The sequence below is a fragment of the Chamaea fasciata genome, unplaced genomic scaffold (genome assembly GCF_029207755.1).
Source record: "Chamaea fasciata isolate MVZ Bird 193981 ecotype frontalis unplaced genomic scaffold, bChaFas1.0.hap1 SCAF_36, whole genome shotgun sequence".
Classification (NCBI taxonomy): domain Eukaryota; kingdom Metazoa; phylum Chordata; class Aves; order Passeriformes; family Sylviidae; genus Chamaea; species Chamaea fasciata.
This window is the reverse complement of record NW_027094121.1, coordinates 1,825,096-1,852,297: the sequence shown is the minus strand read 5'-3', so window position 1 is coordinate 1,852,297 and position 27,202 is coordinate 1,825,096. Positions and strand designations below refer to the sequence as shown.

General features: G+C 49.5%; 1 pseudogene; it reads right to left on the bottom strand.

Annotated features, from left to right (window-relative positions):
* LOC136303528 (inhibitor of nuclear factor kappa-B kinase subunit beta-like) overlaps positions 1-27,202 on the bottom strand; it is a 110,708-nt pseudogene that overhangs the window by 71,440 nt on the left and 12,066 nt on the right.

Here is a 27,202-nt window from a genome sequence, read left to right as displayed (position 1 = left end):
CCTGCCAGTGCCCCTGCACTCACTGGACTCTGTTCTTGTCCTCTTGTCTCCTGCTGTTGCATTCTCACTCTGGCTCTTGTATTTGCTCTTCTCCATCTTGCCTCTCTAAACTTTGGTCTGTTGGCACTGCATTCCTTGCCTGTAAAAGCAAAGGTGGTGATGGTGGGAGCATTTGAAAGGAACAGCAAAGAAGAAAGAGAGACTCATTTCTCTGAGTCCTCAGCTGGAAAGGTTAGCAGTGCAGCCAGAGTGCTGTGTGCTTCTGAGCACATCCACTGCAGCAGCAGTCATCCTGGCTGGTTTGCAGGGCAGAGTCTACACCAGCAGTTGCTGTTGCTCTTTGGCAAGCTGACATGCCTTTCTTTAGAAAGGTGCTGCTCTGCCTGTGTTGGAGCAGCGAGCTCTTCCCCTCAGTGGCACTGTGTTCTGCCATTACTCCTCATTCCCCTGGAGAGGGAATCTTGGAGAGCTCTTTCCTTTCTTGTGTGATGAAATCACATCACTGATATTTGCCCTCCTGTTTCTGGTTTCTCTCTCAGTGCCTGCAAGGACTGCATTTTCTCCACGCCAACCACGTGATGCACAGAGATTTGAAAAGCCTCAACATCCTTCTCAAAACGGATGGCTCTGTCAAGCTGGGTCAGTATATTCTTGGGCAGGTGCAGCGTTCCAGGGATATGTGGGCTGTGGGGCTGCTTTTGAGTGAGTGCCAGCCCCCCCAAAATGGCGCTGGTGGCAGTGCAGGGAGCCTGTTGTGAGCTGACCACGCGGTGGCAACGTGCACAGACCTATGGCAAGGCTCGAGCAGTCCACAGTGGCATTGCTCTGTGCGTGTCCCTTCCAGAGGGAGGGAGCTACATGTCTAAAGTTTGAAAAGCCCCTGCTGGAGGCCGTGTAAAAAATGTGGGGATTTCTGAAGCAGCCAGCACCATATTTCCTTGGCTAAAGTCCTGAGGAAACAGAGCAGGGACAGTTGTCCAGGAGGTTCAAGAGCACATTCTCAAACTTCTACCGGGAAATTCTTTTGCGTGCTTTCCTAATTGCACAGGATTCAAATAAAAACGGTCTTTTGCTCTCTCCCCAGCTGATTTTGGCCTCTCTGCTCAACTCACCCCTGAGCAGAGTAGACGGAGATCGGTGGTCGGGACTCTTCAGTGGATGGCACCTGAAGTGAACGGTGAACCCTATGGGCCCAAAGTGGACATATGGTCTTTGGGAATCGTGGTCATTGAAATGGTGGAAGGAGAAGCTCCTGACTGGGAGGAAAATTCTGCCATGGTAAGGTGTAAATACTCTCTGATCCCGCTGTCTTTCTCCCCCATCCCACTTTGTGTGTGCCACTGGACAAAATGCCATTGCCATCCGCTGGAACTACTTCCACCACGGTCCCTTTCTGAAAATGTCCCGGCAGCACATCAGCATCTGCTGGGGTTTTGGTTGCATCCGTGGGGGAACTCAAGCCTTAGCCCAGGCAAACAATCTCCCTTCTCAGGCAACACTGGGCTTTGGCTTAGAAGTCGTTCCAGCTCTTTTGGCTTTGTAGACAGCCCTAATAGCAGCAAACAAGCATCTTAGAAGTGGTGTTATCTTTCCTGAAATGAAGGAAAGTAACCCAAACCCGAGGATGTTTATAAAACAGTGGTTTGGAGAGAAGAAGTGCACCCCCATTCTTCTCACAAGGAAATTTGCCTGAAACCTTAACAAGAGGGTGTGAAGGCCACAGAGTCTCTTGTGCTTCTTGTGCGGTGCTGCTGAAACACTCAGTGACCGTCTTTCTTTCCTAACCCAAGCCGTCACCTCCATGTCACTAAGATGAAGCCTGGCCATGTGGAGAGCCGGCCAAACCCACCCCTTTGTTTCCAGGCACTTTCTAGGATGGCCATGCCATTAATGCATTGACTTGAGTGTCCAAATGAGCAGAGGGCTACCACATGGATGGCGTTTCTCCCTCTTCTGCTTTGACCACCAAAATTTTCCTTTTGCTGCCTAAGGGAAGCTGAAATTTGCAGTCTGATGAGAGACGGAGGTGCAGGTGTTTCCTGTGTGCCCAAAGAGGCATTTTCGTCCCAAGACATTTGTGCATGCATCTTCATGTGTCTGTGTGGAAGATGAGATTCCAAATGTTTGTTTCCTTACCTGAGGAATAACTGAGGGATTTCCTTTCTTTGCTTGCAATTCCCATTGTTTTCAAGAACCAAGGAAAAAGCTTGATGACTTTGGTTTGATGGCAGCTGTGCTTAAGGGACCAACAAGAGCTGCAGAGATGCTTTTCATGTAATTATCTTTGGAAATAGTAGAGTGAGTTAGTAGAGCAAAGTGCCTCTTCCAAATAGCCTGTCAAGCTGCTCAGGTGAACCCTCAGAGAAGGAAACCTGCTTTTGCTGCTATTGTTTCCACTAACAAGGCCAGTCAATGAAATCAACTGCCAAGGCAAGAGCTGCTGGATGCTGGGAAAGCTGTGGCTGCATCGGGCTTTGGGTGTTTTGTTGGTCAGGAAAGTCATCTCTGCCTCTGTGCCACGGCAGAAAGTGCCACTGCAGAGTGCACCTGAAACAATGGGATCTGGGAGAGCAGTTCCAGACGTGAAAGAAGCGGGTGAGAAACTCGTGTTTCCTTTCTCTTCAGGCTCAACTCCTGAAAGCCACCAAAGGGATCCCAAAGCTGCAGCAGCCCAAGCTCCGCTCCCCTTTGCTGTGTGACTTCCTGAGCTGCTGCCTGCAGAGAGACGAGGCGCGGCGCTGGTCTGCCAAGGAGCTGCTGCAGGTAAAATGCCAAGGGGCTGCAGGGGAAACAGTGTCCCAGGGACGGGCTCCTCCTGCACTGAAGTGCAAGGCATCAGGGGAGCCTCCTCCTCCTCACCTCCACTCTTGGTGCTGTTCAAATGAGAACAGTCAGGAATCCTAGACTGGGCTGGGCTGGCAAGGGCCTGTAAGGGTCATCTGCTCCAAGTGCCCTGCAATATGACCAGGGACCTCTTTCAAGAGATCAGGATGCTCAGACCGGAGATATTTCCAGGCCTGGGGCACATAGCAGCTCTTGCAGCAAGCTGTGCCAATGTGGCCCCACTGTTGCTCCTTAGATGTACTCTGATTCAATCTCCTTTTCCTTTGAAAAATATTGCCCTGCCTTTGAGGCTCTTAGCTTGCAAAGTAATGGTTCATTCTTGTTTTTTTTTTTTTCTTTGTGCAGCATCCATTTGTAACATCAGCCAAGCCTGTGTCCAGCCTGGTGCCACTGATCACTTCAGTGAAAGAGTGGAAGGAGGAGACAGGAATCAGACAACTGTTTTCTCCAACACCAGTATAGAGAAGGATTGTAGAATAGGACTGTAGAGTAGGATTGCAGCTAGGACAGTGGAGTAGGATAGTAGCATAGGATTGGAAATAAAGTTTGTGAAACCTCAACTCCTTTCAAAGATTCCCCTCCTTCTGAGCCTCTGACAAAGCTCAACATTTTCTTCTGAAGTGTCAGTTTTTTCTTAGAGGTGGAGAGTGACATTGATGGCTTCTTTGGTACAGTTGGAAAGTGGGGAAGGCTCTCCCGAGGGGAAGCGTGGCCGTGCTGGGCACATCACAGACCGGTGGCATCGGCCGTCCGGAGCGTGCACAGGAGCAGAGAAAGGCAAACCACAGGCGAGGGCTGCAGGCCTGGCTGAGGATTGCCACCCTTGTGCCGGCTGCCCTCTAACTCCTGGCCAAGGTGAGCAGTGTGTGCAGCGCTCTGGGCACAGGGGAGGGAGCCGGGCTGCTCCGCAGGCTCCGGCACAGGGCAGCCTCCTTCAGGCACGGCGCTTCTGCCGGGGGAAGCGAGGCCAGCGGCAGGCAGGGACAGCTTGTCAGCTCACATCTGCAGGAGCCGGGGCCTCACACGGCTCTGGGAGGAAGCGCCTGCAGTGCTGGAGTTGTGCACTGAGCCAGAGCAAAAGAGTGAAATGCAGAGTGTTCTGCAGAAATATTCCGGGGCGCCAGGCCAGCCTGCTTTGAGCTCTCTGGCACACAGCAAGCACTGTGCAATGCAGCCCTGAGCTGCTGGGAGATAGAGAGGTGTTAGAGAGGAGCCAACTGTCAGATGAAATTTAATGGGGTGACAACGTCATCAAAGCCAAAGAGAACTGTTTTTTAGGATGGATTCACCTGAGCTGGGTGTCTAGCTCCCTCTCCCAAGAGCCAAACACACACAACACACACACAGAAAATGCTGCTTTTTATTGCCTTTCCCAGCCCAGGGTGAACCGTGTCCCCTTTCCCTTTGGCCGGGAAATAGGAAACTTGTATTCTGTCCCCACCGCCTCCTTTTCTGTCCCCTCCCCTCTTCTCCTACTACCCTTTTGGTCTGGTCTTCAAGTTGGCCCCTCTCCCAGCAACACCCAACGAATTAACTAGAACAAATCTAAACCCTAAATAACAACACCTAGAACCAACAACTTTCCTTCTTTCTTCTAATAACCCTTCAGCTGAAGCAAAATATTATTTCCTATCTCACTGAGGGAATCGGGCTTGTGCTTGAGTACTGAACAGTTTTGGAAGGAAGTAGAAAGGTTTCAGTAGGCAATTTGTGTTTTCTTTCTGAATTGCTGAAGGAAAGACACAATGTGGTTTCAGTCAGCAAAAACATTTTCAAGGTGCATTGAGGAAATGCTTGTGAGCAATTCCCAGACAAAGAAAGGGTTGAGAAAATGCTGAACTGCAACAAATCATGGATTCCCTTCCCATTAACAGTGTTGAACCCTCTATTCCCCCAGTGCAGTGATTGATGTGTGCAAGTGGCTTCCTTAGCCTTGAGAATAGAATAGTCCTCCTAAGAATGTAACTGGAATGCATTCAAGGGGAAAAGAGTGGTTGTAGGAGGCTCTTGAGCATTGGAGGAGAATTGTAGGAATGGGATGTTCCCCAAATGACCACCAGAGACTCTCAAGAGAGCCCTACTCTCCTGTCAGTAACTTCTGAGAAGTGATTTAAATATGTCAACTAATTTGAGGGAATGTTTAGCCTGTGAGTTTCAGCACAGTAATGAGTAGGTCTTGTTTCCATGGTTACAAATGAGTAGGTGGGATTTCTGGCTGAGCACGTGTTAGGAAAGTGATTCCCCACTCACCCAGCACTGAAACAAAGTCATGTCTCCTTTCTCACACTGACCTGGCTCCGGGGATCGGGCCCTGCTTGGTAACTTTGATTTCAGTCGCTTCTATTGACAGGTGAAGATGAAACCTTTTCCAGCTGTTCCCCTCGGGTTTACCTTTCTGGGGGCCAAAGCTCTGTGCTGCAGGTGGCCCGGGTGTGTGCAGAGCAATGCAGCCTCCACAAAGCCCTTGGTTTCCCCACAAGTCGTCATGATTTGTTGCCAGGTGTGCCCAGCTGTGGCAGGAGAAAGAGCCCGCAGTGCAGTGGGCGCCGTGCCCTGCCCGGCCAGGGCTCTCTGGCACAGAGGAGCAGCAGCAGCACCTTTCAACCCACTCCTGCCCTGGCCTCACCTGGGACACAGAAGCCTCTGGAAATCAGCACCACCTGGCCCCTTCCCAGCTTGGAGCAGCTCCTGCTGGTGGGCACATCCTGCACTTCTACTGCTTCCAAACAGGAATCAAGGCACAGGGGGAGACGGACATACAGAGAAGCCCTGGGCTAGTGCAATAAATGGGCAAATGCATGGGGGAATGTGTTAGGAATCATTTCAGCTGTCATGCCAATCCTGCCTTCTCTCCTTTTCTCCCTTCACATTTCCTGTTCTTTTCCCTCTCACATTTCCACCCCTTCCCCCTCTCGAGTCTCACAGTTTTCCTCTCATGTTTGCCTCCCAAGTTTTACTCATTTTCCCCACCCTTTTCAGCTCCCTTTCCTCACGCTTTGCCTCTCACATTTCCCCAACTTCCCGCTTTTTCCTGCTTTTTTGTTCTCTCATGATTCTCACAGTTTTTCCCTCACTTATCCTGCCCTTTTCTCCCTTCATGCTTTTCTCCTTTCCTCAGTCATTTTTCTCCAGGTTTTCTCCTCATGTTTCTCACTTTTGTCCTTGTGTTTCCCAGCGTTTCCCTCTCTCATTCCTCCCACTTTTCCCCTCACATTTATCATTCTTTCCCCCTCATGTTCTTTATACTTTTCTGGCACATTTTGTGCTCTTTTTTCACTTTTGTTTTCTGCCACTTTTCCCATCAAACTTCCCATCCTTTTCCCCCCCCTCATGTTTCCTGCCTTTTTCTGCCCTCTGGTTTCTCCCTCTTTTCCCCTCAGGATTCTCACAATGTTCCCCTCACATTTGCTGCCTGTTTCTCTCTCTCTGCCAGTAATTTTCTCCCTCTCTTCCCCTCACATTTCCCTCCATTTTTTCCTCTATGTTTTTCAGCCTTCCCTGATCATGTTTCTTAGAATTTTCCTGTCATATGTCCTGCCTTTTCCTCCTCTCACCTTCCTCTCCTACTTTCACTCACGTCTTCACCATTTTCCCCTCCGTTTTCTCACCCTTTCCCACTCAGGTTTCCTTCCCTTTTTTCCCTCACACTTCCCTCCTTTTTCCACTCCCATTTCTCACACTTGTCACCTCATGTTTTCTGCCTTTTTCCCCCTCACATTTCTTAACCCACTGCTTCCTGTCAGTGACTCTTCCTCTTCAGTAGTTGATGAGCTTCTTTTCTTCTTTCCTGCAATCCCCTCCTCCAAAGAATGGGTGCCAGAGCAGTGCTCCAAGAAGCCCCTGCCCGTGTGTCTGCTGAAGAGAATGGCTGTGCTCGACTTGAACAATCTCGTGAAGAACAACCTAAACTGCAGTGGACTTTCAATTCCCTCTAGTCTTCATAGTGTTCTAAAGAAATAGGTACCCTGAGGGATACACGTCGCAGGTGCGCAGCCGCTGCACCATCCGCCTCAAGCAGATCCCATCTCCGTTTTCATCACCTCACAGTGACTGTGACTCCTGCCTGGACGAAACCACTTGTGATGCTGCTTGATGCTAATTGAAGTCCATGTGGACATTCCCAGCACTTTTTCCTGCACTTTCTGCCCACCAAGCAGAAATGGAGCTTTTTAGAAGCTTCTTACAGTGACACCTGAAAGAGCAGTGCTGCCGTCAGCACGTTCCCAGCCTTTCTTCCCTGGGAATATTTCTTTCCCAGAGCCAGCCTCACACCCTGTGTGCCCCGTAGGAAAAGTGCTTTCCCTACAAAGCTGAAGGGATTTTCAGGGAGTCCCACCCAGCAGAAAATGCCTGAGAGGGGCTATGGATGGTGTCCAGCAGCTCCTCGTGGCCCAGCAACCTTCCCCAAACACCAAGCGCTTCCAGGAAACGGGAAAGAAACACACATCCCATGGGCCTGGGAAGAGGGCCTGGCTGAATCTCTGCTCCTCACACACATCTTCAGGGGAAGGAGGAAAAATAAACGGGCTCCAAACAGGATAAATGGCTCCCTGCGGGGCTTGGCTGGGGGTTCATCCTACAGCCACAGCATCCCAGTCCCAATGGATGCAGGGCCTGGCTCAATCCCAGTTTGGGGCTGGAAGAAAAGCACCAACAATCAGCTTTGCTGAGGCAGAAGCCTGTGGTGGAGCTGTGAGAAAACCTTTGTGCTGTTGCAATGTTTTCCTCGTTGCTTTTGTGCGCTCTGCAAACAGATTTGGCAAGCAGGCATTGTTACCCTGGGATCCTCCTCCAGGATTTATTGGGGGTGTTTAATACCTGCCACAACCACCCTGCATTTCCCTGAGCTGGCACTAAATGCTGGCCCTGAAGTGACAATTTGTGGTTGGGTCTGTTGTCTCAGGATAAACCACAAAGCCAATAGTGGTTGTAAAAGTGCCACTCCCAAAGCGTCCCACTCCCAAAGAGTCCCCTTCCCAAACTGTCCCAAAATGTCCCATTCCCAGTGTCCCATTCCAAGTGTCCCATTCCCAAAGTGTCCCATTCCTAGTGTCCCATTCCCAAAGAGTCCCATTCCCAGTGTCCCATTCTCAAAGAGTCCCATTCCCAAAGAGTCTCATTCCCACAGTGTCCCCACTCCCAAAATGTCCCAATGTGTCCCATTCCCAGTGTCCCATTCCCAAAGTGTCCCACTCCCAAAGTTTCCCACCCCCAGTGTCCCATTCCCAGTGTTCCACTCCCAGTGTCCCACTCCCAAAGTATCCCATTCCCAAAGTGTCCCACTCCCAGTGTCCCCTTCCCAGTGTCCCACTCCCAGGGCCTGGGGAAGCTCCTGCTGGTCGTTCCCATCACCTCCCAGCTGAGGGACAAGGAAGAAAACCCAGGGATAAAATGTCTGCAACTCCTGTTCTGATAACAGCTGGGAAGGTGCTTTAGCCCCCAGGCACTGCTGCCTCCAATCCAGGTTATCTTTGGGTTGGAATCATGGAATTTGGGATGGAAGGACCTTCAAGCCCCACCCTGCCACGGGCAGGGACACCTCCCACTGTCCCAGGGGCTCCAAGCTGGCCTTGGACACTCCCAGGGATCCAGGGGCAGCCACAGCTGCTCTGGGAATTCCAGCCCAGCCCTCCCCACCCTCCCAGGGAGGAATTCCTTCCCAAGATCCCATCTAAATCTCTCCTCCTGTAGTTTAAAGCCATTCCCCCTTGTCCTGGCTCTCCAGGTCCTTGTCCAAGGTCCCTCTGCAGCTCTTTCAGGCTCCCTTGTGGTCTTGGGAGGCCCCAATGAAATCTCCCCAGGTCTTTCTCTTCTCCAGGCTGGACAGCCCCAACCCCCAGTCTGAGCAAAGTCTCCTGCAGCCAGCTGCAGAAAAACGCAAAAATATCCAACAACTTCTCCAATTCTGCATTTGTAGTTAATGAAACAGATTGATGAGGGAAAACCCAAATTGCTTTATCAGCAAGGCTGAGCTGAACCAGCCCCTCCTAAACTCCTGCCCCTTCCTTGCTTTGGAAACACAGCAAATGGAAAGATGGATGCCTGCACTGAGCTGGCTTTGAAGTGAAAGTCTGACTTTGGTTGAAGACAATTATCAGCTGAGAGAAGGGAGGCCGTGCCAGCTTCTGCGGCAGGCCCCGTGCCCTTCCCGCTGCGGCTGCGTCGGCAGCCCTGGGGGCTCCTTCTGCTGCCCTGAGCCCGCAGAGCAGGGCAGCGGTTGCCGATGGCTCGAGCCATCAAATCATTCAAGGTCCTGTTGGGCTCTCTTAGACACTTGGGCCGAGGGATTCCTTCCAACCTGGGCCACTTTGGGTGGAGCGGGGGCAGGGCCGGGGCAGGTGGCAGGGTGTGCATGGGCCCTTTGTGACACGGTGCAGCAGCGTGGTCACCGTGGCAGGGAAAGGCACAAGGTGTCCGAGGAGCCTTTGTGACACGCGGTGACATAGGTGCTGGCAACAACGCAGCCACGCCACAGTGCTCGGAGCACGCCACGGGACAGGACGCGCCAGAGAGGTGCTGTGAGGAGTTCCCACACAGCCCGCTCGTTTGTGCCCGACCCGGAGCCTTTCCGAAGCGCTGCTCCTGCAGCTGACCTCGCGGCCAGACTGCGGGACTTGGTGACTCGGAGCTTTCCCGAGGCATCTCCCAACCCTGCGGTCGGTGCCCTCGCGGCCAGACCACAGGATCTGGTGACCTGAAGCACCACGAGGAGTCTCCTGTCGTTGTGGCAGGAGCCCTCAAGACCAGTGTGCAGGACTTGCTGTCCTGCAGCCTTCCTGAGGCTTCTTTGCCGCAGGTGCCTTCAAGGCACAACTGCATGACTTGTTGCCTCAGGGTTTTCCCTAGTTTCCTCAGAGGCATCTGTCTGAAGGTGCCCTCGAGGCCAGACGCTGACATGGCGGGCAGATTTCGCGACCTCTTCACAGTTTGCTGGAGGAGAAGAAATACAAGCCCTGGAGATGCTCCAGCACAACCCCCTCAAGAGCTGGAGCAGTTCCAGCCACAGCAGGATGGTGAGTGGCAGAGCCGGGCCACAAGGCCGATGGCTGCGGACAGCTTGGCCCCATCCCATCCCATCCCCGTTCCCATTCCGCCCACTGACAGGATGGAAGAGGGGCCGAGGCTGCCCCTGCAGCAGCTGTGCTCCATCCCCTGGGGCATCCCGGGGCTGTCCCTGCCTGGGGAGAGCAGGGCTGGCTTCTCTGGCCTCTCCTGCAACCCCTCAGCTCTGGCTGCGCTCGCTCTTTGCCAGATGCAACCATGGAGCAGACACAGGAGAAGAAGCCCACCCGTGGCCGCTTCCGCAGATCACTGAAGGTACGTGCAGCCATCCCCGCCTGGGCTGGGCCTGCTGTCACTGCTCGGCCGAGCTCCGTGCTTGGAGCACTCCATGGAACGTGTCTCTCTTCCCTGTCCTTTGCTCTCCTGCAGATGTTCCGGAGGCTCGTGCCCATTCGACGTAGGAGGACCAGAAGCCGTGCAACAGCTGAGCCTGACCGCAGGCTGACTGAGCTCCAGGCAGAGCCCAATGTCAGCCCAGATTTGGCTCAGCGCTTGGATGCTGCAATCAGTGACGCAGCAAATACAGACATGGCAGTGACTGAGTCCGTGGCCTTCAGAAACACCGACACAAAAGAGACCCTGAGTCTTGGAGGCCAGGAGAGTGTGGCGGGAGGGGAAGCACTTCTTGGGGAAAGCTGCTCCCTTGGACAGCGCTCCAGGTCTTCCCCATGTCTCCTCAAGGTGCCAGCCATGGTGAAGGACCTTCACCAGAGACTGGCGGCCTGTGTCACTTTGGATGCCAGGATGCGCTTGGACTTTCTGAGGCTGTGCGAAGAGCAACCTGCTGACGTTGTGCTGACCCTCCTGCGCTGTGCCCCAACGTGTGACAGGTATGGGGCCCACCTGCCTTGAGAGCTCAGGGCTCAGCAGCCTTTAGGGCCCATTGCCCTGCAGAGCCTGTCCAATGGGCTCTGCCAGACAGGCGGAGCGGTCCAGGACCCTTGGGCCCCTCTGTTCCACCAGCCTGCTGCCATGCTCCCTCCCTGCCCCTCAGGGCACCAGGGCTCTGTCACCTGGGCCTCCACAGCTGCACAGGGCATGCTACTGTGACTGAGACGGCCCTGACACAGAGCTCCAATCCCACAGAGCTGCTGCAAGCATGTGGAGAGCCATAGGCTCGTCGGCTGTGACAGCGGAGAAGGTGCTGCCAGCACTCATCCGCGTGATGGAGGATTGGCCTCTGCATACAACGACCACCTCCGATGGCGACGACGAGGACGTTTTTGCCCTGGCGGTGAGCTTCTGGAACCGGCCTCTGCTCGCTCCCCGGTCGCCTCTCCATCAGCTCTCCGTCCTCTCCCTGCCTCAGGCACTGGCTTAGGGCAGGCTCAGGGGGCTCCAGGCCCGTGGCTCCCCCTGCGTCTCCCCTCGGGCCCTGCCACACGGACATCTTAGCACTGAGCTCTGTCTCGGGCTGCTTCTTTTGCAGGCAACTCTGGGGCTGTGGCTGACTGTCCAGGTGCCCAAATGCCACAGGGCAGTGCTCCTTCATTCAGCCCGTCTGTTTGTTGCTCTCCTCTTCCACATTGTCATCACCACACAAGAGATGCCAGTGGAAGTTGCTAACTTCTGGAGAGCGTGCCAGGAGGAACACGGCCTTCCCAGCAACCCCAACAGGTGCCAGTCCTCCTGTCTTTTCAATGTCCTTGTGGCCGGCGCCAGCGCTCGCCGTGTGACCTGGGTTTTGCTCTGCACACAGGTTTGCAGTGCAGGCCATGAAGGCTCTGTTCAGCCAAATGTGGTGGAACACAGAGATGATGGCTATGGAGCGCAAGCGTGGCTGGGACACGCTGCTCTGTGCTGACACCCAGCACTATGCCGTGGGTCTGCTGGCCAGGTGAGAACCCCTTCTCTCCCACATTTGTCCCCTGTGCCCCACACAGTCCCTGTGCTCATGGCCTCGAGGGCCTCGTCACCGAGGGACGGCCAAGCCGACTGGAAAAGGCTGGCAGAGGAGGGTGCCCAGAAGGGGCCGCCTCCCAAAGCGCCCACATCCCCCTCCAGAGATACTGGGGAAAGACCGGACCTGTGAGTTAGACCTCCTGGGAGAAGACTGTCCCCCCCACCTCAGGCTCTTGCTGCCTTTTTCCCCCTGACAGGGAGATGCGCCGTCACTTGGGCCACACCTGTTCCCGCATTGGCTTCTACCTACTCCAGCCACTAAGCAGGGAGGAGCCACGCTGGGATCTGCCCTCCCTGGCATTCCTGGTGGAGGTGAGCCAGCGCTGCCTCGCTCAGCTGCCTCTCAGCCCTCTGCCCTCTCGTAGCTGCAGCTGCCTGGGCCGGTGCCCGAGCCCTGTGCTGCTGCTGCTGCTGCTGCCTGGGCCCGGCCCTGTGCGCTTCTGGGCTCCTGCTGTTCGAGTCACCTGTCACTGCCCTGTGCCTTTCAGGTCATCGAGTACCTGGACCTGAGAGAATGCGCAGGCCGTGTCCTGGAGGAGATGTCAAGGCACCTGCGGGGCACGTGCAGGCAGAGACGTCACCTGGCGCTCAAAGGCCTTGTGCTGCTCAGCAAGGAGCCCTCGATGGTGAGAAGGGGGCAGCGGCTGAAGCTGCGCTGGGGAAAGCAGCCCCTTGGGCTGGCTGGGCTTCAGGAGCTGAGGCAGCTGCTCCCAGCTCTCCTGCCTCCTGCTCCAGCTGCTCGAGTGCTTCGGGACAGGCCTTTGGCCTCTGGGCCCAGCAGCGGCAGGGTGGGCTAGCAGAGCCAGGGCGGTGTTGGCGCTGCAGCTCTTGGTGGCTTCCCAGCACAGCCTTGTGTTCCATACAGGCCGGAGGTGTACGCAGCCTGCTTCCAAGCCTCCTGGAGCGGCTTGGTGATGCCGACGGAGAGGTGGTCGCCATGTCCCTCTCTGCGCTCACCAATGTGTGCCAGCGGAAAGACTCCGTGATCGGCAGCACCACTGCCCTGAAGCTAGCCGACCTCCTCCTGTCACTCTTCGGAAACGTAAGGCTCTGTGTGCCACGGGCATTAGCTGCTGCCCAGAAACTTTGTGCCCTGGGGATTTTTAGGCTTTTGCCCGGCTGGGCTGGAGAAATTGGTGCTGAGGCCTCCTCCACTTCCTTTCCTTCAGGACAACAGCCACGTGCAGCTGCTCTCCATTCAGCTTTTCCAAAAGGTGATGGGCTTGGTAGCGGATGAGGGCAAAGAGCCACTGAACACAGTTGTGAGCCAGAGCCTGCTGCCACTCTACTTGCACTGCCACGAGGTGAACGAGCGCGTGGCCAAGGTGAGGCGTTGTGTGATGCCGGTGCATCCCTGACAGGGGGCTCGGCTGCCTCCTGCCCGGGCACCTCTCCCGGCTCGCAGCCTCCTGCTGGCCCTGGCGCAGGGACGCAGGGCCCGTGCCCTGGGCTGGGCTGCGCTGCCAGCTCCCGTCTCTGCTGCTCCCCAGGCCTCTCGGGAAACGCTGCATTGTGCGGCCGGCTTCCTGAAGAGGAGCGACCTCCAGCACGTGCTGAAGACGGAGAAGCTGTTCAAGTTCGCCGAGTGCGTGGTAAGGACGGCCTCTGGAGAAGCCCCCTGACGGCGGGGCTCGGTGTGCGGGGCTGGCAGCCGTGGCCCCTGCCCAGCGCCGCACGCAGGGGCTCCGGCCTGCGCCCCACACGCCGCTCCCTTCCGTGGGGCCGCGCGGGCTCTTCTCCAGGCTCCTGTGCCCCGAGTCGGGCGCCGACGGAGCGCCGGCCCAGCGGGGCCGCGGGGCGGGGCGGCACCGCGGCTCCCCGGGCAGCGCCCGGCCCTCCGCCCCCTCCGGAGCCCGGCGCCCGCTGGCCGGGCCTCGGGGCTGTGCGGGCAGCGCAGGCCGGGGCTGGGCGCCGGGAGCGCCCGGCCGAGGGGCTGAGCCCGCGCCAACCCTTCCCTCCCTCCTGCCGTTCTCTCCAGCTGGCAGACGACAAGAGCCGAGCGGCCGAACACCTGCGCCTGGCCCTGCCCTACCTGGAGCACCCACAGGAGCCCCTGCGAGAGGCGGCCATCAAGCTCATCGGTGAGCCACGAGCCCGGGCTCCCTCCCAGCCCCAGCCCCAGCCCCAGCCCCCGTCCCGGCAGCGGCATCCGCGCCCGGCGCCGTGGAGCCGCGCCTGCCCTCGGGGCTGCTGCCGCCCTCTGCGGCCGTGCCCTGGGGCGGCAGGATGCGGCAAGGGCCCGGGCCGAGCCCTGCCGGGGCAGGAGGCCGTGTGGCCACAGGGCTGGCAGCGCCGCTGGCAGGGCGCCGTGCCGCTGGGGCCCTGACAGGCTCTGTGTTCCCAGGGATCGCCGGGGTGCGCCTGAGGAGGCAGAAGGAAGAGCTCCAGGCCCTCAGCGAGGGTGAGTGAGGGCAGCGGGTTCTCAGCGGGGCTGCCGGGGGGAGCCGCAATGCTCGCGCAGGGGGCTGCAATCCCTGTCCTGGCTGCGGAGGGCCTGGCTCCCTGTGCGGACAAGGGCTGGCGTGCGCAGAACACGGAGAGATTTCGGGGACGCGGGCGGGGCGATTCGTGTTTAGCACCTTGCGGCGAATCCCGTTGGCCCCTCTCTCCTCTCTTGTGGTGGCCACGGCAGGAGCTGGCTCGGATGGCCCTTGGCAGGAGGGTCTCCTTGGACTCCCGCACATCCGGGCTCTGACCGGGGCTCTGTGCCTGTCTCTTCCAGCTCTTCAGGCCCTGAGAGACGACGACAGCCCCTCCCGGATAAGCCTCTTTGTCCAGCTGATGTTCGAGGAGCGAATTGCAGAACTGCAGTCATCTGCTGGCTCAGAAGAACCGGTGGCCTTAGAAGACCTTCAGGGGCCACAGAAGATGAGACCGCCTGGAGACGGGGGAGCCGGAGCTCCAGGCACAGCTGATGATTGACGCAGCTGATGCCTGTGGGAAGCTCCCGTGCCTTCAACCCTCTCCCTGCCTTGCTACACCATCCGTCCCTTTTCCCTCCACCCTTCCTCCCTTTTGACAGCTCCATGTCTTCAGCCCTCAGACCATGCCCCTCCCCTTTTTTCCCTCCCAGCTCATCCCTTTGCTTTGCCTTCCATTAATAAACATTCAAAGAGAAGTTGATTGAAGGCACTGAGGTGCTTTTCCCAAAGACTGGACTCGGTTCCATGGGATCACAGACTGGTTTGGGCTGGAAGGACCTTCAAAATCACCTTCCACCACGCCAGGGTGCTCCAAACCCCAATGTCCAGCCCGGCCTTGGACACTGCCAGGGATGGACACCCCAGGATGGACACCTCGTGCCAGGACCAAGGCTGGTGCACATCAGGCACCCAAACAAGCCCCAGCAGCTGCAGCCTCGGCGGGTTTAATCCCAACCATCCAACATTCCCGAGCCGGCAGCACGGCAGTGCTGACCTCTAGTGAGAGGTCCCTAGAAAAGGGAGGATTTCTTGGGATAAAGTTCCCTTCCCAAAGCCTCCGAAGGCAACACCAGAACCCTCAACAACCAAAAAGCACGGGTGACAGTGTCCAACGAAATGTTTTCTTTAAAAAACACCCCAAATTCACAAGGAAAGCGTCCAATCAATGCCTCAGGGCTGGTCCCGAGGAGCCCAGAAAGGACCAGGACAGCTCAGGGGGACAGGGAGCTCCCAAACTGCTCCTTTGGGTCCCCTCATTGTCCTCCAGAATCCAGAACTTTCACCCAAAATGTCCCTCGGGAAGATGAGAATTTTCCAGGCACGTCAAAGAAATCTCCACTGCACAAAAATCTCTTTTAAAACCAAGCTTTAAGACTGGGACTTCTGCTTAGATTGAAACGATGAAATTCAGGATATTCTACATCAAATGCAGCTTTTTGATTCTAACGGACTCCTCTCCCTGCAGCCAAACAAACGTCAAAGGCTCCTGAGCTTTTTGTGGCACACCAGGATTCCCTGGAGCCATCCCAGGAACATTTCCTGGAGTATCCCAGGAATATTCCCCATTCCTGGGGCTCCACAAACCTCCTGCCCCTCTACAGCAAGCTCAGCTCGGGTCAGAGATAATTGATCCAATTACCTCCAGGAGGAATGAAAGCAAAGCAAAGCGCACTCTGCAGGAGCCCTGGGAAGTCCCTGTTCAGCAAGAAGCTTTCCACTGAAATGATGGGAAAATGATGAGTTCCAGCATAGAATTCAAGGCTTTTCCCTCTGGAAGCAAAATCCAGTCCTTGCATTACCTCTTTTTATTGGTTTTAGTCGCTAAGTCTTAAAAAATAAATCGGTTTTCACATTGTTCAGGCTTGGAGAGGTTAGTGCTGTTCCTGAGCTGGGATAAATTCCTGAGGCTGGGCACTTTTTGTACTTCTGGAACTGGAGATTCCTCTGCAATATTCCCTGGGGAGCTTCTCCTCACCTTTTCCTCCCTCAGAAAAACGAAGCAGAGCAAGGAAGGTGTCCAAGAAGGAGAGGCTGGAGAAGCCCCACCTCCCTCCAGGCTCATCCCAGCACTTTCCTGATGGAATTTTCCCATTTCACAGCCAGAGAGCAACCCCTGGCCCCTGACTCAGCTACTCACGGAGTAATTAGAGCCAAGAGGCTGGAGCAGGTACTCAGAGGTTCCACCAGAGCCACCATCCCCCATCAGGATCCTCTGGATTGCCCAGGAAGGAGGAGTTTTTAGGCAATATTGGAAATCTAGGATCTAGGCTTGCAGCAAAGCACGGAGCATCTGCTGGCGCTGGGCTCTGCGTCCCAGGAAATTCAGTGGATTCCTGCTTCTCCACAGGGCCAAGCTGCTATTTCAACACACTTCTGTGGGCCAGGGTTGAGAAACAGGAGGAGTAATGAGCTGGGAGCTGCAAAAATATAAAATTCAAGACATTCCTCAGCTTCTGAAATGGGCCAACCTTCGAATCCTTTTTCTTCATTAGATTTTTCATTACTGGGAGGTTTCTTCCTGAGAACAAATCCCAGGGATTTCACTCAGAGGTGGAGTTGCTGGCTGGTAAAAACCGCCAAATCCTTTAAATAAACCCCTCAGCATTCTGGTTTTTAATCAGTGATACCTGAGTTCCAAGTTTGGACAGGCATTTATTCCTTAAACTAAAGGCATCAGCTTTTGGCAGCAATTTGGCCAAATCATCGTCCTTCTGTCTCCTGAGCCTCTCCTGCTCTTCTGCTCTGCAAAAGAAAAGCGGCGAAAGATGGTTTGCCCTGAGGGAGAAGCCTGCCAAAGCAGGGAACTGCTGTTATTTGAGTGTTAGTTCATATTTTAATGTTATTGTTGTTGTTTGAACACCTAGGAAACGCTTTGAGGCAGCAGGTGAACGACCCTGAGAGGCGCAGGGCTCAGTAACTCAGTGTAAAGAAAGAGAGAGGCTGATTTCTGCAGGTTCCTTTTATTTCACTCCAAGATTTCAGTAGAAAGAGAAACCTTTTGGTTTTTCCCCAGATTACAAGGTGCTCCTTTTAGGATTTTTTCAGATGTATCTCAGGAGGAAAGAGCATTTACCTCTCTCACCTGTGGAAGCAGCCTGGGTTTGTGCACACTGCCAGAAAGAGTCAAACATGCCCACAGGCTTTAGTGCGTGTTGCTTAAACACATGCTCTGGACATTTTCCTACTGGCAGCAGAAAGGATGATGGGGACAGTTACATCAATTGAACTGAACTCTAGAATTCCATATCTAGTTTTTTTAGTTCCTTTTTTTATGCATTTGCAAACCATCATCTTACCTTCTGCCCCTTCTCTTACTGTTATTGGATATTGTCTTGTTGGATGTAATGTTTTAGGGTAGCTCAAAATAGATTTTAACAGCTTGAGATTTCCTGACACCTTAATTATAGAGGTTGTAAGTCAGTCCGTATTTTTTTCTGACAGATGCCTCATTTTTATACCTCAAGCTTAGTGTATTAAAGTCTCTACTGTTTCAGAACCCACAGTTATCATGGATACAAAGAACAGTTTAAAATGCATCATTCAGTAATAGATACAAAGCTGAGGGGCAAATAGGCATCATGTACCCTTTGTGAGAAACCAACTCTAAAAGCTGTACAGACACATTGCCACTCACATCTCAGGGAAGGGATAGATTTTTTCATTTAGGTCAGCAGGAAATGGAAATTTTCTGGCAGTTTGAAACTTATCACCAACTCCTGAAGTTTTGTGCAAAATCCCAGTGTGCAACATCTGGGTATTTTGCAAAGTCACCTGGCTGCAAACCTCAGCCTCCAACAAATGAAGTGCAGCTCAGCTGTGAGGATTTTTCTGTAACATCTTTAGAACATAAGAGGTAATTAAAACCAGTTCTGTTGCCTAGTGTTACAAAATTGATTACAACTACATGCAGTAACTGCTTTAGACTTGGGAGTTATTTTTAAAAGAAAAAAAGTCCACCACATAAAACATTGCCCAAAAAATCCCCTTGCAAGGTAGTTTTAATGAATCTTTCATGGTTCAATGAGCTATTGTATTAGGTCATTCTCCTGATGAAGCAATGCTCCAATCTCATTACATTTAGTCAGAAAGAAATAAGCTGCTAGTGTTATTGGATTTCTTATAATTAGTTAAAAAGCAATTTTTTAGGATTTCCTTTCATAGGGTTGGGGGAGGAGGGAAGTTGAGACAAGTAATATTGTGCTGCATATAAGTAAAATATAGTGCTCCACACACAATAACCATTCCCAGCTGAGATGTGCTTTAAGGTTTGGGTAAGTCAGCCTCTTTCTCCTGTATCCTTCCTTCCCGCTCCTGTCATCGCTGCTTTTCCAAACAGCAAACCTGAGAACGAGCTCAAAAGGCTGAAAGTCCAAAGGAAAAACACCAGGCAGTCCCCATAGCTGGTGGTAATTAATAGAAAGTGAATCAGTTGCTTTGTATAGCAGATAAAGGAAAAGCCCAGCCAGAATAACCTGCCTCATCACCACATTGTGTTCCCAACAGAAATTAATTCTGTGAGCTGTGGGAGTTTGAAACAAACATGTGAGGGCTAAAAAGACCTAATGCCATCATCCCAGCGTGGAGAGGAAGATTGGAAGGTGCTTTCAGGAGAACGGCTGCAGTCTCTGGGTAGGGACAATATTTTGCCCCCTGTGGCCTTTATGAAAAAAGAGTAGAATAAATAGTGCCACATGTCTGCACAGCTGGAACATCTGTGACTGGTTGGCACAAATTTACAATCCTACCTGACCACCTGAATCTGGCTGTAATTGACAGACACGGCCGTAATGGCAACATCCTATCGATCTTCCCTGGGACCAGAGCACCTCAGGCTTGAACGACTAAATTGTGGAAAAAGAGCACGAGATCCCTCAAACATTCACAGAGAAAAAAAGCATTCTCACATTTTAGAACGTACGTCTGATTTTTCATACGAGCCCAAAGGCAGCCTGCACAAGTTGATGTAAAGGCATCTGATGAAGGTTGCTAAATACACAGAAGCTCATTAAGTGCCTGCTTCAAAAGAACTGGAGCCTGGAAAAACTTTTCAAAATACCAAGTATGCTTATCCGACATCTGGGTAGAAATCTGCTGTCAACACAGCTAGAAATGGGCTCATTGAACTCCATGGAGGTCTCCTAAATCCTTGTTTAACACGAGATACAACGTATGTGATTGCGAGTCCTTGTATGTAGGTGATAAAGCAGCCCATCCACAACAAAATAAATGCTATTTTATAAAACTACAGCTTCTTATTCAACATGCTGAAGGCACCTAAACGTTTTGCAGTGCAGCATGAACTTTATTAGCCCAAGTAAACAGCATGAAAACACAACTGGTGCGAGCAAAAACCCTCTCAGATTTTCAATACCTCCACTCTCCTCCCCACATTCAAGTTTCCTCTAGATTCAAGATTATTCTAGTATAAATTCCTAAAGACATGATTCCATCTTTATACTAGTTGGCGTTTTTATTTATTCCCACTAAAATGTGTGTTGCAGAAAAATATTTTCCAATACAAAACTCCAAAACATTTCACAGACATACTTCAGAAAAGAAGAAAATCATAGGTTTGCTAAGGAATTCACAGGCCTGCCGTGCCTAACTACAAACCTCTTTCAGCTGTGATCAAGACACCTTCTGTAGTTATAATTCTTAAAACTTAAGTCTTATTTACTGGATAGAAGCTTGGGGTTTTTTTGTTTTAGTTTTTTGGGGGCTTTGGGGGGGTTTTTTGCTTGGTTAGTTTTTGAGGTTTTTGGTTTTGGTTTTGGTTTGGTTGGTTTTTATTTTGATTATGTTGGTTTTATAAGAAAGAAAAAGCATGCTGTGATAAGACTGTGAGATTTTTTTTTCCTGGGTTCATTTCTTGCTTTGGGAAGCACTGCCTTTTTAACAATATTTGCAAAAGAGGTTCAGGGATACACTGAAACACACTCTAAAATACTACAGAGATAAACAGGGATCCACCATCCCTGTGCCCTGGATTCCTATCCCTCATTCCCACTCCTGGAAATGCTTTTGATAACAATAAAACATGTTGAACTCTTTTTTGTACTCGCTGACACCACTGCTAAATCCCAATAAGATATAAAAGATTGGCAGCTTGCTTGGATTTACATCCAAAGGAAACAAAAGGCACAAGACTGGGAGAGGGCGAAAAGTCCTCCACAAAAGCAGTCATGCTTTGCAATGTCCAAATGAAGGAAGACACACAAATATTTTCAGGAAGACCGAATGTAGAATGGAAACACATGGAGATGGGCAAAAATAATAGAAAAGTGAGCAACCTGAAACTCCTGGCATGCCCAGAGACCTCCTGACACCATGCCAGCCTTAAAACAGACCTACTGCTGCTCACAGAATAACCATTCTAGGGAGGCTATTTTGAATTATTTCACACAATTTCAGTTCCCAAAGGGGCTATAAAGCACTATTGGTAGTCATCTGTACTACAATCATTGATCTTAACTTTAATTATTATTAATGCAAAAATATTTATGAACCAAAGCTATTCCCTTCCATTTCTCTGTCCCTTTCAAAGCTGCTGAGAGCTGGATAACTAAGCGAAGGAGTGCCCTCTGGGAAGTCAGCGGTGATTGCCTCATCCTCAAACGGGAAATTGGAAATTCAGAGTAGGGCAAGAAGCTTAACTCCAGCTATTGAACAGCTGCCATAAAAGAAAGAGTTAAGTAGACAAGGCCACTTGTGTGGAGAAGAGGCAGCTGAAGAAAAGGTAAAAACCAGACAGCTGTGAATGCAGGCACTGAACAGAAAGCAATGATTCTTTTTTAGAAGAATATGGAAACATCAAACTAAACCAGCAGAATGAAGACCAGGATTCCTCGCAATGTGCAATGGGGACACTTTTGGACAATCCTATGTCCCAGGTGCACAGTTAGGGACTCTTCCAGAGCCAAAAGACTAGACTGGAAATCTCCTTAACTGGATTTAGCACACGCTTGCAGCTTCATTGTGTTCAGAGGAACACTCACCGTAAAGGTAAAATCCCCAGGAAGCCACACACAGCACACTGTGGAACAAGCAATTTCCTCTTAACCCATTTTAGTTCCTTTGCCAAGACCCAAAACCAGAAGAACGCCAGCAAAGTGGATTTTTCCCCTGATATACCTAATCTTTCTATCAATTAAATGTACTCCCAAATGCTTTAATGGACGGGTTTTAATTATTATTTCTACCACTTAAAAAAATAGTCTCAATAATTTCCTTAAAAATCGCTGAAGCAAGGCACCGTTCAAATGAAGGATACAATTAAATGGGGTTATTGTTAAAAATTTTCCCTATATTCAGAATTTTTCCTGTGATTTACATGCATTAGCAAAAGCAGTATCAACTCTTCCCTGCCAGAGTAGTTGAGCATCTTCCTGCTACTAATTCAGCACACATATTTCAGCCATTACCCAGGGAACGCAGTGATTAGGCAGCTGTCCAGTAAACAGTCCTTAAAACAGTTCATAAAAATTCCATTTAGAAAAAGGTTGGTTTCCTGCTTGAGAATTTGATAAGATGTTGCAATTACTGCTTAGGGATATATTTCAAGTCCGCCAAGTGAGGTAAATTCCATTTCCACACACGCTATCATAGCGTTTGCAGGTTAAAATGCCATAAAGTAGTTCTTACGTACTCAGAAGATGCAATTAATTTGGGTGCTGCTTTTTTAGAAACACACACTTAGAAAATCCTAACAACTTGCAATGAAAAAAGTGAAAATACCCATAAAACAGGCCACAAAAGGCAGATTCTCAAGTAGAAATCTAGTGGCATTGTCTGAATCCCAACTTGCCCAGATCAAAAACTGTTCCTAGTAATGGAGAGAAAACAGCATCACAATCTATATATTCTTTTGACATCCCACCTGAGGTAAGACCCCTAGTTCAAAGGTCCCAGAATACCCAGAAACAGTCAGTTTTATGGGTTACAAGGAAATCAAAGAAATACTCAAATTTTGGCACAGTAATTCCTAAACTTAGAGCATCAGTTTGTTATCCATAAATGGAAAGCATTTAGCTTGTTTTAACAACTTCCTAAAAAAAACAAGATTCAATTGCAACATTTATTATCTAAAAGTGTTCTGGTCAAAATAAAAATGAAACTCAAAATTATGAACCCTTTTTATGATAATAGCTGATACTTATTAAGCAATAAACTCTTGCTCTCTCCTGTTTTTATTTCCTCAAAAAAGCAACATAAACTAAAACAATGTAATCTCATGTGTTCAGGCTCCATATTTGTTGTTTTGAGAAAAGGCTTTATAACAGCTTCATTGAAGGCTCTTTAAGAAACTAAATCTTTCTAGTTTAATAGAGTGACAAGGTGTATATGAGGGCATCAAATGAAAAGGAAAATGAGCTGTCACAATAAAGTACTACTGAAAGCCTTAGCACAAACTGCATGACAAGCTAAAAGAAAAAGAATTATTTTCTTCCTTTTGCTTTAACCAAAGTCCTAACACTTTGGACCTGCAAACCGCTGCCATTTTAGAGCCAATCTGTATTTTAAGTGGATGTAACTAGCCCTCGCAAACGTAGCAAAAATTGAAATGTTCTCAAATTGGTCTTAGCATGTGCACTAATCCATCCACACCACATCAGATCTATCTTGTAGTTGATAATATTTTACATGCTTACAATAATTACTGTAATTCAGAACCTTGACACCCATTTTCCTAAGATAAATCAACGTAACAAAAATTATTCAACCTCCCTTTTCTTCTAAGGGTAAATGCAAAGCAGTTTGAAGCTCACTGTAGGTTGAAATTTTAATCCAAGGGCTGATGGTCTGCAACATGATTAGTCTTTCCAATGTCAAAAGTTAACAGAGAAGTGGAGTCTATTTCAAATGACTGGCTCTAAACATCTCATAATTACATTAGATAAATTACACTTCACACATATTTACAACAAGGTTTTGCATTATTAGGCACCGGTCTGAAATACTTGGCAGTTTCACAGTGAGACACTATTCCTGTTGATGCATTTGGATGAGGTCCTTACCCTTCTACCATCACAGTCAGGGATCTGCCACTGGCATAAAATTCCAGATGGAAAATGCCAGCAATCCTAACTACTTCACAAAACAACAGGTAAGGAGGCAAATTGATTAATATGCTGTTCTTATCCCCTTTCAACTGACAGAAGTTTTGCATGCTTAAAAAAAACAAATCGGTTTTCCCATGACATCATTCGGCTTGAATACTAACGCTTTTCCTTAATGCAGCTACATGTACGTGGATGTACAACTTGTCTTTTCACAGAAGCAACGCCCAACTTTACATGTTTTTCATTACTCTGTTTCCCCTGATTCTAAGATCCTTTCTGATTTTTATGCCATTTCCCTGTCTTAATTCTTCAGTGTTGTTAAATGAAGTGCCCCTCTCCATTCTGTGAAGATAGAGTGATTTACAGCAGCTGAAAATCAGGGGATTGTCCAGTAATTACAGCTTTTTTCAGTAAAGTAGTAGTATTGGATTCATTAACAGTGTTTGGATTCATTAAGAATTAAAGTTTATTTCACTCAACAACAAGTACAAAGTTGGGTCAAGCTCCCTTGTTAGGCTTTGACACTTCCTTCAGGAAGACTACAATTCAACCCAGGGTTTCATTTTCTGTTTGGCTGCTTGTAAAATAGAAGGCATCTTGGAAATGATACTTCCATTTAGGGCTCTTACTATGGACCTTACAGGCACTGTAAATGTGGAGTGCCTTTGTCTTAAACAGCCTAATCCTGCCCATTCCACAGAACAGACATCTGGAGTACAACGACGATGGGAGCATGAAAACGCAGCATTAACAACTTCTTCATTGCAAAGAGTAAGCACAATCCAAGTCTGGCTATTTCCTTGGTAAGACCATTAGAAATGAGGCAGGGAAAGTGAATGTTTTGGGCTTGCAAGCCATTTTCCTTGAGCTGGGACATCTGCTGACTGCAAGGGGTTTCAGTTTGGAACTGAAGGCATGCTTTTTACACCACTGCCATTAGACAGATTCTATCTGACACCCTACTTCAAAATTAAAACAGCAGGCAAGTGGGTAAATAGGAGCAAAAATTGAAATTTTCAGTACTTGCTCACACCTTATTTTCAGATATTCTCCAAAATAGGGAGCAGCACCAGTGAAAAGCACGTTTGCATCAACAGGGCCTGGATGGACTATCCCAGGTGATACAACCACTAACCCACAGATGACGTCAGAGGTTTCACAGCACAGTGTTTAAAATTCAAGCAGCAGAAGCCCTTCCACCAGAATTTCACCCTGCTTTGGGAACAGATCTTCTGTCTGTATCATTAATTTCTTTGTTTTCCAATTGAGTTGCCGTGCAGCAAGTATTGCAGCATCACTAAAGAAACAGAGCTGGAGCACAGAGCAGCTCAACTGAGTGAACTTGCAGCTCAAACCATCAGAAACACCAAGAAAAAAAAAGGCTGGGCCAGCTTTCTCAGCAGCCTGCATGTGGCACTCAGACCTGAAATTACTCACTGCAAGTGTTCTCTCTAGGGTCTGACAGGACTGACATACATTGGAATATATATAACAAAATGATAATGCAGCTTCAAAGAGTGACTCACAGAAAACCGGTGCTGGAGCACTCAGAATTCATAAGGGACTTTAACCACAGTCACAACCCTCAGTTGTTTGGTTTGCCTCCTTTATTCCTTTACTCTTGGGCTTTTCTTCCAGCTTTCTATCAACTGTGATATAAAACCATACTAATTAATCCAAATAAACACATGTGCTATGTATTTCTTTCAAGATGGGATAACTACATACTCATCATTCCTGAAAACAAGCCCACAGTAACCAAAAGCGGTCAAAGCAGCACTGTTGTTATAAATTATAGCCCACAGCCATGGGTGTTCCTTGATGGAAGAAGAAGAAATATCAACCCAACCTCCTGGTCTGCTATGAGAACACTTGTTATAAATCATGTTTTTCCAGTGTTCTATTTCAACTGCATAGATCAGTATCCAATAGAGAGCTCCTTAAGTCACAGACAAACCCACAAAAACTGCTTAAGACCAACATTCCACAAAAACATGACAAAAAACTTCAAAGCAACCCTACAGTAGAGAAAATGCGGATTTAATAGGAGCTTAACATTAAGAATCCCATCCTCAAAATAATGCAAATTGATTTTAAAGTGGATTCAGGTTTTTAAATATTAAGAGCATAAAATTGAAGAATTAATTGAATTTACTGTCGGTTCAACATTGCTAATGTAAATGATAGATAACTGTATCGGGTCATTCTTGACTAAATGAAGCGCTATCTACCATTATTACACGACTAAAGGCTTTAAAAAATTCTGTTGTTAAATGCAATCAACTTTAAATTAAACTATGTGCATTCAGTCAGTGTCTTAAGCAATGATGAGGCAGAGATACCTTAAGGTGGTAGTAGGGATTTAGACCTCCACAACTTCTGATGTAAAATTTAAATAAGTTAGAATTTGAAAAAGCAAATTAACCTGTACTGCATTTTGCCCACAAAGCTCTTCCTTCCATTTTGATTTACCACTGGTCTCCACTCATTAGATCAAAGCTCACAAAGTATTTTTGAGACCAACCAGCACTTTCAGCCCAATTGAAAAGTCACTGAAGGCAATGAAAATTACTTCTGTCAGCTTCAGTAAGGCCTTCTACAATCTCAGTACTCAGTAGCTACAAGGAGTAGGACTGAGAGGGTCTGACCAACTTTGCTGAGGATATCACTTGGCAATCAAACATCATTGGAAAATATCAGAGATTACTATTTATATTGCTTCAGCACAGCCACTGCTGTTCTGAGATTACCTGCTGCACAATGGAAAAAGCAAAAAAAACGGATGTGAAAATACATATACCGACACCTGACTTATACACATCAGTATTCATCAATTAAAAGAGCCTGTGATGACTTCTCCAAACTGTCACTGGGGAATGACAAGCAACAGTCATTTCAGCCAAACTGGTACTCACATATCCTCTTGGCTGTGGGAATTCTGGGTCACACCCATTTCTTTTACCATTTTTTCCTGCAATGTAACTGAAAGTGACATTGACATTTGTCCCTTGGAAAAGTTACTGTTATCCTCCTTGTTGACAGGATTATTCTACTGCCTGATGTTTTGTTTATTTTCTAAGCAATTGCCAAGAATACTGTCTGTGCCTGTCATCAGTCTACATGTTGACTGGTATCCACGCATCACACTGGAAGATCAGAATCCTTGAAAGAAACTTTCCTTCTCAACTCTTGAAAAGACATTCCCAACACCGCCGGTAGAATCTGAAGATGCCAGCTATTAGGAGACAGAATTGACCACAATTTAGTCAAAGTGCACCATCACACCTCCTACTAAGAAGATTTTAAGAACTGGAAAGTCTGTTCTTGTGGGAAATCCGCGGCGGGAGAAATGTTCACTCAATATGAGTGATCGGCAAATCTCGTTTATTGATAATTCATACAATGCTTTTATAATAACACTAATAAGCTCATGCATATTTCAAAAGTTAAGCTCAGGATTGGTGCTCAGACTAAAAGTCAGCTACGCCTCTTTCTACATTTCTTTGTGGTTACACAGTTTGAGTAAGTTTTTGTTTTACCGTGCTTCTCCCTCATATCTTTCAGCTACAAGGTCTTGTTATCGTATCCCAGCTGTGCTCAAGGACATGCGAACCTTACCGCCTTGCTGGTTCTCATGAGAGTGCCTGTGTGCTCAGCAAAGCTCCCTCATGTCTACGTGACCTTTTGCAGCTAGCCAGTTATCAATCACACTCTCCACACAGAAACTTTCTCCCTCAGAAATGCCCAAGATGAAGGAGAAAGGCATGCGTGGCATTGTGTTTGTGTCCAGCTGTCATCGCTGCGTAGCCCTAATCTTGGCATTCAGGTGGCCTGAGACGCTTTGAAGATGGTGTATTTAAACGATTATAACTCAACAACATTGTTTTCAGTCTTATTCTCATAACTGAAATC